Consider the following 12,246-nt stretch of genomic DNA (forward strand, 5'->3'; position numbering starts at 1 on the left):
GTTAGCACTCAGTAATTCTTCCAAGTTGTGGAGAAGAACCCAAAGGTAACCGTAAAACACTTTGAAACTGGAATCTATCCCTTCTAGCTTTAGAGAGTGATCTCTCTATTTGAATCTTCAGTCACCTAGATGACTGATTTCCTTAGGTTTTTAGGCTAGGTCTTAAGATCAAAGGGGAATAAAATTTTACAATATGATGGTAAGGAAGAGGGAAAATCCATTAGGCATGGAGTCATGTTAAGCTAATTGATTTTCCAGTGAGAGGATGAAGAGATGAGGGATTTTTCAACAGGGGCAAGGTAGGCAGTCCTTCTAGTATTTTCAATTAAATTCATTGTAGAAGGGTGAGCAGGGGAATGGTGGAAAAATGACATATAAAGCATCTAACTAAAGGATGAATTCTAAATGTCATTAAAGAAGAAAAACATTAATTGATCAGTAAGCTATAACAGAGCACTTTGACAGTGAGTTCTGAGATAAATCCTTGCTTAACTAAACATGAAGATTTAAAATTTAAGCATGATGATAACAAGAGAGGAAACTTTCAACACAAGAGATCACAACACCATAAGAAACTGACATAGGAATCCCTATAAAAGCAAACCTTAGTCTTCTTCATTCACTGAAAAATATCAAAAAAGTACATTGCACGGTGTTTCTTCTTCTAACCCTGACCCACCATTTCTTAATCAAAAATACATAATATATACATCAAAAACAATTTTTTATGTCCTTTAGGAACTAAATTCCCCAAAAATATGTATGGTTCTCCCTACTGCAGCGAATATAGAACTTCTCTTTAAAAACTAGGAAATGGTTTTGACCATAGATTTCTCAAACAAATTACATTGAATACAACACCTAAAACAAGTTTTGAAGATCTTAGATACCTCAGAGAATTAACCATGACCATAAAAATGAATTACATGAAATTTAGACATAAATTCTATTTTCAGAGAGTTGACAGTGTGGAAATGTAATGCAAGTGTTGCGCTACTTCCTACTCCAACATAAACGCAGTGCGAAAGTGCAACGAATTTATGGTTTGACTTGTTCTGACCACTTTTTGAGCCTTTGAATGAGTCATGCATATAGAAAATAACTTGGACATCATCAAATTCCCCTTGAGAAATCTCTTTTCATTTTGCAAACCTTCCATCTTTCAAAAACTCCACCTACAGTAAAAGCGCAGCGCTTGTGTGAAATCGCAGCGAAATTTTCCTTCACAATTTTGACTAGTGTTGAGGTTTTTGAATAAAACAAACAATTTTTTGATGTTGTTGACAATATTTTAAACCCTTTTGAAGCTCCCACACACAAAAAAGATTCCAAAACTTCACATTTCCTTCAAACCCTAATGCCTCGTCAATAGTGCAGCATTACTATGTGAACTACTCCCTTTGCAAAAAAATCATAAGCTTCAGAAATCTAAATGATTGTGCTCCCAAAAGGACTTCATGCAAAATATAAACCTCTCAACCGCCTTATCCAACTTCAATCAACTAGTATATTTGGTAAAAAGGCAAAAAACAAATTTGTTTCAATTACCTGTTTCAAGACTCATACTTTAGCTACCTCATCCAGTAAATCAAGCTTTCCTCTATTCTTCTCTTGTATTTCCTGCAATGTCTGCTACAACTTTTGTTTAGAAACTCTTGGCTCATTTTTCAAGGTGAGGTTTTGTTTGCAGATATTCTTGAGCTTCCTATGCAAAGGAAGAGTTATCTTCATCATATACTTAGCATTTGACAATGTTGGCTCACACATGTTCAAATGATCATGTGTCTTTTTCCTACCCCTTTCATCTTGTTTCTCAAATCTAGTGATATTATTTTGGGTCTTCTTCAATTGTTTCCTCAGCCTATGGAAAGTATGATTCCCTTCATCCACCTCGACCTTCTACTCTTCTTACATTGATTCTTCTTTTTGTAGCTGCAACTTTCTTTCTTAAGACCTGGTCACAGGGATTCTTGTTGATGAAGACTCTAATTCTTGAATGCTCTCTGTTACTAACTTATCTTTACCTTTAGACTTAGTTACAGATGGATATTTCTTCATCATTGATTCTATTACATCAATCTTAGGTGTATTTTCCAAAGCAGTCTTCTTCAAATCTCTATGGTCATGTTGTAGTTGGGAAATAACTAAGTGAGCCTTTTTTAGTTGTTGTTGTAGTTCTACGATCTCCTTATCTTTCTCATTTGAAACAATATCTTCTGGTATGATATCGATAAATTCAGTTGGTTTCTTGGGTGTTTGTTCCATAGGCAATTTCTTTGTAGCAGCTCTTATGAATGGATTTTTGAGAACTTTGTTAAAATTGGCAACTAGGGCCAAACTCCATGTGGGTCATCTTATTTATGGTAGCTGATATTTTTATTGGATCCCTCTCATCGAGAGGTGTAGGATTGATCTAAAGATCATCCGATTCCGATAAGAATTTATGAAGTTATGAATTTATTATGTTATAAGACAAATTGTCAAGTCGGCCAGCAACTTGTGTAGGCTCAGAAGCCCAATAGTCGTGTCTATTCATCATCTACGCTTTAGTATAAATAAGTGAGGACTTGAAGTCATTTTCTACACACTCTTTATGGGATCTCCTCTCCACGTCTTGGGTTTTTGGAGAAGGAGAGACACTAAAGAGTACAATGGATGCCCTAGTTGCAAATGATGCCCTTATCCTACACTAGTCATGAAAACATACATACACTGGTCATGGAGACTTATCTACGCTGGTCATAGAGACATACATACACTGTTCATGGAGACTGATATACACAGGTCATGAAAACATATATACGCTGGTCATGAAGACATATCTATGCTGGTCATGGAGACAATCATACGCTATTCATGGAGGCTGAAATATTTAGGCCATGGAGACAATCATTACATGCAGTTCATGAAGGCAGTCAACGTGATGCCCTAATATGCTTCGTTGTCATATGGAAGAGCCACAGTCATAGCCGTAGTGATAACAAGCACGGAAGAGCCGCAGGTAGAGCCGCAGGCATAGCATGGTAGTCGCAGTGATACAGTTAGCCGCAGTTATGAAACTACCGTCAAGATCCCACGCAGTCAATGAAGAACGCATACGCAGTCAAAAGCAACGTAGCATGATGAAGGAGCCGCAGTTATATATGAAGCCACAGCCAAGGTATGAAGCCGCAGAGGTATTGGGTCAAGGCATGAAGCCACAGCCAAGAGCCGCAGTCACTCTAAACGTTGTTATAAAGACTCATATACGCAAGTAATGGAGACTCCAAAATACACATACACAGTCAATGAAGACAGTTACACGCAGTCATGGAGTTTCGGTCTTCTCACTGTCTTGTTATAGTTTCAGCCTCCTCCCAGTCTCAATGAGCAACATTACAATCTTGGCATACCATTGATGAAGTAGATCCAGGAGGTATTCCTGAAGCAGTCTCAGCAAAATAGCCAGCAGTGGTTAGGGTTTGAAGCAGAAGGACTACGTTCTCTGCATAACTATTATAGTATAGAAGATCACTATATATATCTCGGCATTCTCCCAGTCAGATCTGTAGGGATATGACTTATACTTGGTGATCAATAAGTATATAAGGAATGATCTTCGTGATATGTTCTTATGATCTCGATGGCACTAATGTGAATGTGCATCATGATGATCTCAGCGGAAGGAATGATGAAGTAAAGATGCAGCATGATGGGCAGGTTAAGTAAGGAACAGCATGATGATGAATAGGGCTGCATGATGATGAAAGATGCAGCACAATGGGCAGCATGATGATGAGAGCAGATGAGAGCAGCTCAGTCATCAAAGTCCAACACTGTGATGGTACAGCATGGTGCTACACGGTAAGGTGCAGCAAATGGACGAAATGCAGAATCAGTTGAAGCAGAATGTCTTCAACTGATCTCATGTATCATCGTTATAGGAGATGATCTATGCTCAGATCTAGATAAGTCAATGTGTTGACTTCTGTTGTAAATGTACTATCTCTCTCACTTTATCTACTTAACTTTGAAGAACATAAAAGAAGAATTGATCAAGGGTTTCCGCACATTGGGGTTTGTCCCTGGTTGGCGCCACATATTGTGTCCTCTTGTCTTGGCTTGCCTTCTGCGATTTAAATTTATGTTCTCTCTGCAGTTTACTTTAATGTTGATGTGATTGCTAACTGTGAAAATTTAAATAAATTTCTCTAGCATAGAACATACCTAAAATTAAAAAACTTCCACTACCTTAGGAGAGAAATGAAGATTCTTACCCTTTTTCTTATCTGATAGGTCAACTAAAGTTAATGGCCTTTTTACTAAGCTCTCAACTGGTGATTTTACATCCCTTGCCACAAATGATGGTGTATCATTTTTACTCCAGGGGCTAGTTGGAAACGCAGTTGTCAACTTGAATGAATCTATGAATGCTTTCCATGATTGATTCATCTTCCTTACTTCTTCCACCACTAACAATCTAGTTAGAGAGAAATGAAAGTGATCCAATATATTTTACTTATAGATGCATCATAATTACATGAAACAGAGCTTATTAACCATGGAACTTAAAATCACATAAAACAATGCAGAAATAATGTCATGATAAGCAAGAAACCATGACACAAAGATTTGATTATGGAGTTTGTACAATTTGGACTACGTCTATGAGCCCTGCTCAATATTGGGGAGGCCTTCTTTCATTAAGTGGCATAAAAGAGATAAAAGTACAAGCAACATTCATTTTCAATCCTTATACCTCCAAGATGGAAGATGGATGAAGAATGGAGAGCCTAGCTTCAGAAATAGATAGTACCATCGAAATCCAAGCGAAAAATTGTGCAAAAATGCCTATCCGAACACACAATTCGGATAATCAGGCTTTCTACACCCTCTCGGAACCTCCCTGTTGCTCAAGGCGAGGTTTTGGCCCCTACTACCAGGTCGGTTTACTATTGCGTACAATGTCATGAACTATTAGCCAGTCTCCTCCTCTTTCCCTATGCGGACTGTCCATTATATATATTAATTGGCCGACTCCTCAATTTCCGGGCAGTTCCAAACAGATGACAAGTTTTAGCAAGTGGTGTTTCCAATAGAGATTCTCGGGGCCACAAATAGTACGCAAGTAATAAAACCTTTTTAAACATAGAAAAACTGATTTAACACCATTTTCACACGAATCGGCATATTCCTTGAATCATGGCGGCTTTATTGGCACTGATAACCCATCGGCACAGAGATCAAAAATCACCAATGGCATTTCAATTGACGGATAGCTCTGTGTCTTTACAACAAGCCCTGTGCAATAACAGCGGACCTGACAGGCTATTAAACACAATACATAATATATTGGGTCTGGAAACCTCATCGCCAATCATAATTGGTGGGAACTGAGGTTGGTACTCTGTGTGACTACTTCCATTTGTGAACTATGATTGCGATATTGCAAATCGCAACCTGACTCTGTGATTGCGATATATCGCATCGCAACCCTGACATGCTTGGGGCCAATTCTTTAACTCCGACCGCCTCTGATCTGCGATTGTGATATCGCAAATCGCAACTCAGTAGTACTGGGCCTATTTTCTTAAACTGTCACCTTTTCCTTCTATGATCTACGATATGCGGGACTAATGGCGACCTGCCACTTGGTGCTTCCCCATTCGCTGAGAGTTTTGTCATGTCACTTCCTCTTGCCACCTGTCCAAGTCAAACTTGGCCTTTGACTTGCTCTACCTTCTTCATATGAATTCAGATTTGAGTGTCGTTCACACCGTTGGAATCAAGATGATGGTCACTTCGATCCGATGCTACATTTATAGAGTTTTTGCCACTTTGATTTTTTATCCTTCTTACCATGCCACTAGTACTTTTTAGAGATCCATCTACATCAATCCCCCCCACTAAGAGCTTTTGGACCACTAAAAGCCCTTTCAGTCAATTGGAAAGTGAGGAAATTTCTCCCTCACTTTTTCTTTCTCCATCCACCGAGCTTTACTCGGATGCATTCCTTTGAAGCCCACACGAATGTACTCCACATCTCCCCGTCATGAAGTTCTGGTTTTCTTATCGAGTATGATATCTTCGGGCAACTTGTCTAGATACTCTGGTGAAAAATCGTCCACTGTAGGAATCTGTGCAACCTCTTTGGTATCCATAATCAATGGAGGTTCATAAAGCTTTAGGTTTTCAACATTCACTACTGAGTACATTTGCATATAAGCGGGCAAGTCAAGACGAAAAGAATTGTCTCCAATCTTTGCCAATATGGTGAAGGGACCATATCGAATGGGTCTCAATTTCTTCCCTTCTCCCTTCATTCTATCCTTGCTTATGTAGATCCATACCTTGTCCCCAACTTGAAATTGATGGTCAACTCGTTGCTTATCATGTCGAACTTTATACCGAGCCTGACTCTTCTCCAACTTCTCCTGTACTACCTAATGAATCACATGTATCCGCTGAATAAAATTATGTTCTTTTTCCCTATCATCTCTTCCATTGCCATCGTCATCTCTCCCAAAGACCATGTCTAAGGGATCCCTTGGTAGATAACCAAAACATGTCTCGAACGGTGAGCACTGCATGGATGAATGTGTTGCTCGATTGTATGCATGTTGCACATATGGAATTTTTTCGTTTTCCACAATAGCCTCGTAACAAGTGTACCATGGTGCAATTGACGACCTCTGTCTGCCCATTGGTCTGTGTATGAAACGTCGTACTTATTTTCATCTTAGTGTCCATCATTCTCCACAAGTTGGTCTAGAACTCTCCAAGAAAGCAAGAGTCTCGATCTGACACAATAGATGTGAGCAACCCAAAATGGACCCAAACATGTTGAAAGAAAAGATAAGCAGTCTACTCAGCAGTGACCTGCGTTTTACAAGGCATTAAAATACACATTTTACTAAAATGATCCACAACGGCATACAAATAGTCGTGAACTTTCCTAGACATAGGCAAACCACCTACAAAATCCATGAACACACTTTCCCATGGTCGACTCGGAATAGGGAGTGGTGTGTAGAACCCAAGTTTTCTATCAGAGGACTTTGAAACAGAACATAACACACAAACCTTTACAAAATGAGTCACAATGTTTTTCATATGAGGCCAAAAACAAAACCTTTGTAAATGACATAAAGTTATTTCAACCCCAAAATGACCAGACACAAGAGAGGTATGAGCCTCTTGGATTACATGTACCCTTTCATCAATGGGTATGAACAGTTTCCCAGGCTTATACAATAGTTTTCCTTGCAAATAATAACTCTCCACTTGTGATCCACGAGCTAGTTTTGCATAAATCTCTTTAAAATCATTATCATTAGCATATTGTTCCACATAACCTTCTAATGATAAAGAAACATTTTGCAAAAATGCAAATGCAAGAAAAGGAGGGAGAGAAAGCATATCTACTACTTTGTTGTTGACGCCCTTCTTGTATTTTATTACCAGATGAAATTGCTGGAGGAATCCCATCCATCCAAAATGATGGGCTTGTTGAAGCTTGTTCTATGACTAAAGGTACTGCAAGGGCTGATGATCTGTATGGATGATGGTCTCCTTGCCAATCAAATAGTGTTTCCACTTTTTTACACTATGGACCAAGGCATACAACTCTTTGTCGTACATGGGATAATTCACAACAGCCTGGGAGAAAGTCTCTGAATGGTAACATACAGGGTTCGTTTGTTGCATCAATACAGCGCCCATGGCATATCCACTGGCATCTATTTCAACCTCAAAAGGTTGTTGAAGTATTGGTAAAGCTAGCATTGGTGTTTTGCTGATCTTCTCTTTCAGCGTGTCGAAGGATTTATGTTGTCTTCCTCCCCACTGAAAGGCCTACTTCACACTTGTCAATGCGTGTAAGGTCAATGTGATAATAGAGAAGTACGCAATGAACCTTATCCAATATTGTACCACACCCAAAAAGCTTCAGACCTTTGTAACATTTGTGGGCTCAGGCCACTTCATAATCACATCTACTTTAGAGGGATATATTTTCAATTGCCCATTACTGACTATGTGACCCAAATGAACCATAGAGGTCTTCCCAAACTCACACTTTGACAATTTTACATACAATTTTTCTTTTTTCGGAACACCAAGCACTTTCTTCACCTGACATACATGTTCATCCCATGTCCCACTATAAACAAGAATATCGTCCAGATATACAAGCACAAAATTATGAAGAAAATGCCTAAACAGATCATTCAATACACTCATAAACGTGGTCGGAGCATTGCACAGTCCAAATGGCATCACCATCCATTTGAACAACCCGTTTTGAATGCAATCTTCCAAATGTCTTGCTCTGCAACTCTAACCTAGTGATATCTGCTACGCAAATCTAGTTTTGTAAAATAGACAGCATTTTTCAACTGATCTAATAATTCATCAATGCGAGGGAGAGGGTATCAATTGTTCACCGTAATTTTGTTTAGCACCTTGTAGTCTACACACATTCTCCATGTCCCATCTTTCTTTGGTACCAACATGATCGGTGAGCGCACGGAGAAGAACTCGATCTATGAGCCCTTGATTTAGCAACTCCTACACAAGTTTCTTGATCTCCTCCATCTCGATAGAAGCCATCCTGTACATGCCAATATTCGGTAAAGGATAATTTTGTTGTAAATGGATCTCATGTTGGATTTCCCATTTTGGGGGAAATCCTCTCGGTTCCTGAAACAATCCATCATAGTCAGAGATAATTTCTAACAATTCTTTGTTATGATCAAGATCACAACCTTTGAAAACATCAATCATCTCGACCTCCTTCACTCTCAACACAATGAACAGGCACCCTTTACTAGAATTGACCAGTCGTTTAATATGTCCTGCACTTACAAGGCTAGCACTAACTTTCGTATGATGAGCTCTGACTATATATTCTATCTGGTCCTTCGTGAGGTGGCATTTATTTTCGTGTTGAAAGAAAACTGTTTTTATGTCATATAGATACGGATTTCCCAAGATAATTCCACAGATATTCAAATGCACATCTAACTCTACCTCATCAACTAATTTGGAAGCAATAACAAATCTGGCCCTACACTGCTTGGTTACTTGTAATTTTTCTTTATCGCTTACCCAACCAAGTGGGTATGGACTCGGATGAGGCTTAGTTTCAAGGCCTAACTTTTTAACTAAGGACTCTGAGATTAAGTTTGCTTGGGATCCTGAATCGAACAGAGTTTCCACCTTTGTGTGTTTTATAATAACCCTAATGTGGAATAATTCAATTCTCTTTCATTCATTACTTATAGGCTCATTCAAAGAACTAGTACTTGCAATTGAATCATAATTATTATTAATAGAAAGAGTACCTTTTGCGCCCACGGCTGTGAGCAATGTCTCGTCATCAGAATCTGATCCAAGGTCCTGTTGCATTGTTTCCACTGTCTTTTGCTTTCCCTTTCCACTGAATCTCTTTGGTCTTAGCTCCGAATGTAGCTTCCAATAGTGGTCCTCGTCATGACCTTCTCTCTTGCAATGCGTGCAAGATAGCGTTGCTCCATCCCCTTTCTTGGTTACAATGCTCTTCTTATCCTTCCCATCGCCTTTCTTCTGGAATTTTCCATGTTGAGGGTTGAACGGTGTTTTCTTCGCTTGATCATCTCTATCATTCTTGCCTCAGCTTTCAATATGAATGGCCTTTACACTGGACGCATCAATCGTAGTAGGCTCGAACAATAACAGTGAGTGTCTTATGTAACTATGTAGCGCACCAACATACTTAGTTATAGTCTCGGGCGAATCTAATGAGATGCCCAAATTCAATGCTTGTTTCTGAAATTCTTCAATGAAGCTTTGCACATTTTGGCCTTTACCTTGCCTTAGATATTTCCATTCCATTAGTGCCTTTTGTTTATAACCCAAAGGGTAAAATTGGTCTTTCAATGCAGAAATAAAACTGGACCAAGAGGAAATAAGGTTACCCGACTTTTTGCTGCCCTTCTGCAACTTTCTCTCCCACCAAACGAGAGCAGTGCCACTCATCCAAAGAGATGCTAACTAGACCTTTGCCTCATCTTCTTCGATCTACTAGATTCGGCAGTAAACCTCTATTTTTCTTATCCAATTATTAAGTTTTTCTACACTAAACTCTCCATTATACATGGGCAAGTCAAACTTTACATCTAGCTTGAAGAATGGTTTCTTAGATGTATGTTTGGAATCGTGATTAGAGTGATGAAAAACTATCACTTGAAGAAGGAGAGGGAGGAGGCTCTTCTCCGCCACCTTCATGATTTTCTGATCTATTTTCATCGGCATCTTGTTTCTCGTTCCCAAGTGCCTTCTCATACTCTGAAAATAGTGTGTCCACTTTCTTTGCCATATTGTAGAATACCTTGCAGAAATTGTGTTCCTCTTCCCAACGAGGTTCTTCATTTGCCATGTTTCTTATTCATTGTGCATGTCCTACTCCAGGATCAAAGGACTTAAGCTTTCCTTCACCTTTTCGCAGCTTGTTCCGAGTTAGCATATACTCATGCAATTCGCATCAACAAAGACCTACTATGATACCAAACTTGATCCAAGATCTTTTACTTATAGATGCATCAGAATTACATGAAACTAAGCTTATTAACCATGGAACTTAAAAGCACATAAAACAATGTAGAAATAACACAATAAGAAAGAAACCATGACACAAGGATTTGATTACGGGTTCGTCCAATTTGGACTACGTCTCCAGGCCCTGCTCAATAGTGGGGAGGCCTTCTTTCATTAAGTGGCATAAAAGAGATAGAAGTACAAGCAACATTCATTTACAATCCTTATACCTCCAAGATGGAAGATGGACGAAGAATGGAGAAACCGGCTTTAGAAATAGACAGTACCACCGAAATCCTGGCGAAAAATCATGCAAAAACGTCTATCTGAACACCCAATTCGAATAATCAAGCTTTCTGCACCCTCTCAGAACCTCCCTGTTGCTCAAGGCGAGGTTTTGGCCCCTGCTGCCAGGGCGGGTTACTGTTGCGTACAATGTTCTGAACTATCGGCCAATCTCCTCCTCTTTCCTTGTGCGAATGTCCATTATATAATCTTAATCGGCTGACTCCTCAATTTCCGGTCAATTCCAAACAAACGACAAGTTTTAGCAAGCAGCGTTTCTAACACAGATTCTCGAGGCCACAAATAGGACGTAGTAACAAAACCTGTTTAAACATAGAAAAACTTCTTTAACATCTTTTTCACATGAATTAACGTATTCCCTGAATCCTGGCGTCTTTATTGGCACTAATAACCATTGGCGCAGAGATCGCAAATCGCCATCGGCGACAACCGTGTGTCTTTACGACAAGCACCCTGTGATAACATCGGATCCGATGGGATTTTAAACAAAACAAATAATATATCAGGTCCAGAACCCTGATCGCAAATCGCAATTGGCAGGAACCGAGGTTGGTACTCTATGCGACTGTTTCCCTTTGCGACCTGTGATTACAATATCGCAAATCGCAACCTGACTCTGCAATTGTGATATATCGCATCGCAACCCTGACTTACGTCAGGTCGATTCTTTAACTTCGACTGCCTCCTATCTGCAATTGTAATATCGCAAATCGTAATGACGCTTCCCCATTCGCTGAGAGTTTTTCCATGTCACTTCCTCCTACAACCTATCCAAGTCAAACTTGATCTTTGACTTTCTCTAACTTCTTCATATGAACTCAGATTTGAGTGTCATTCATACCGTTGGAATCAGGATGACGAGAAATTCGATCTGATGCTACATTTATAGAGTTTCTGCCACTTTCATTTTGAGCCTTCTTACCATGCCACTAGTACCTTTTAGAGATCCACCTGGATCAGAAAGAGATTGGTCTCTACTTCACTTTTTTTACCTTGAACCTTATCTTCCATCTTACTAATGCTCCTAAACAAATAGAAAGGCAGATTCAAAAGGATTTTTCCTATGAAATGCATCAATAGCCTAAAATGATACTGATAGATTCTCCCAAATCTACCTTCACAAGTGAAATATCTTTGTATGACCTTAAGAATTTTGATGTAGGGTTCTAGCATATATTCTCTTGGCACAATAGATCCATATTCCTTGTTCTTGTACTTTGACTTTAAGAAACCTTTGTAGTTGACTATGTCTAGAGGCATGCCCTTGAACCATTGTTCTCCTTATAGAGGAATCTTTGTAGCAGCTGAAATTGTGACATCTGACACTGGAAAACTTAGCTCTACAATATTAACATCTACCCCGGTGAAATTCAAAGAAAAATATTT

Source organism: Pinus tabuliformis, chromosome 4_2 (assembly GCF_031772625.1).
Source record: "Pinus tabuliformis cultivar Carrire ecotype Pingquan chromosome 4_2, CPIR1, whole genome shotgun sequence".
NCBI classification, from domain to species: Eukaryota; Viridiplantae; Streptophyta; class Pinopsida; order Pinales; family Pinaceae; genus Pinus; species Pinus tabuliformis.